Raw genomic sequence first — 1,535 nt, 5'->3', positions numbered from 1 at the left:
CACCACCCCACCCCGCAGCTCCTGGAAACCCAGAGGAGCAGAGTGACAAGCTTTCCCAGAGCTGACATCACAGCCACCAGGAGGAACGCACCACGACACAGGCCACAGACACCTGGAGGGAGGAAAACCCGGGTCCCAGCTCTCAGCTACGAATGACAACACATTGTGGACAGTTAGAGTTAGGGTGTTTTAAAAAGTAAAGAACAAGGAAACAGGACTGTTTTACCCCAGATTTCCAGGTGAAATAAGTGACTTTTTGAGCAAAGATACTGATCCCAATGCACAATGTGGGGACCCATCTGTGAGCAGGCACTGGCTTGGCCCTGTGGCCCTGTGGGCACCCTGAGGTATGAGACTGCCCCGTGTTCCAGAGCACACGGGTGGCTTCCCCACCAGCTGGGGTGCAGAGCAGCGAGGCCCCTGATGGCCACCATAGGCAAGGTCCTGCAGTTTTCTTAATTCTATAAAGTAGGAACCCCAAGAAAAAGGAAGGAAATATAAATGTGGGGGGTAGCAGACTAAAACTTACTGTACAAAATATGTGGGGAATTGTTGCCCGTTGATAAAAGGTTCTCTTAGACAAGAGGAAGAGGTATTATTGGTATACATGTACACACGAGGTATCACTGATTCTAGACAACATTTTAGAACAGCCTTCTAGAACAAATCCTCCCTCTTTAGGGTAAAAAGAGACATCTAGCTATGTCGAGGCAGCCTTACACCCTTATTAAATCCACCAAACTGCACTGACCCACCCCCGGACAGCGAGGCTGCACGCCAGCAGGTGTGGGTGCTCAGGCTTGTGGGCCTTATTCTCGAGACCACCGGAGGCCAGGGTGACGACTCCATTTTGCCAGGAAAAAAGTCGACGCCCACAGAGTCAGGAACCCTCTCCCTCGTCCTTCCTACAAGCGCCGGCACATCCGCTGTTTGGTAAGTGCTGTTTGTGGGAGGCGAGGAGAAATTGCAATCTTGAAATAACACTGGCTGGAGTGCGGGCCCCGGCTGCTGGGCCAGCAGGCGGACAATTAATTACGAGGATCCCTCTTTGAGCCAGCGAGGGCCTGGCCAGGCCCGGTGTTTACATACACACCCGTCTGTTTAGGGCCTGCAAATCCGTGTCAGATGTTAATGGAACAGCATCATTTTTCTGCCGAGGTGGCATCCCCGGGGATGTTTGGATGAGGCGGTCGGCGGGACTCAGCCTGGGAAAGGCAGGCTGGCGGCTAAGGAGGAGGCCATTTGTCAGGCCGCCCGACAGCCTGGCCTGGACTCCCCTCCTGCCATCACTCCTCTGCGGACTGGCTGTCCCACCCAGCGCCCCTCTGTCCACTGGGTTCTGGGGACACCAAACTGAGTTGCGAAAAGTAAGCATCAATGCAACCAAACACGCCAAGCGGAGCAGCCTCACACCCCAGCCCTCGGGGTACAGCACACCATGGAAGACCCTCAGGCCGGCCCGGCTGCCTGAGGCCCAGCTGTGCCCTGCTGGACCCACCTCTGCCGGCCATGGTGGAGAGGCTGTGGGCCCAGTT

The sequence above is a fragment of the Myotis davidii genome, unplaced genomic scaffold (genome assembly GCF_000327345.1).
Source record: "Myotis davidii unplaced genomic scaffold, ASM32734v1 scaffold353, whole genome shotgun sequence".
Lineage (NCBI taxonomy): Eukaryota > Metazoa > Chordata > Mammalia > Chiroptera > Vespertilionidae > Myotis > Myotis davidii.
The sequence above is the reverse complement of the archived record's forward strand: the minus strand, read 5'-3'. Positions refer to the sequence as shown.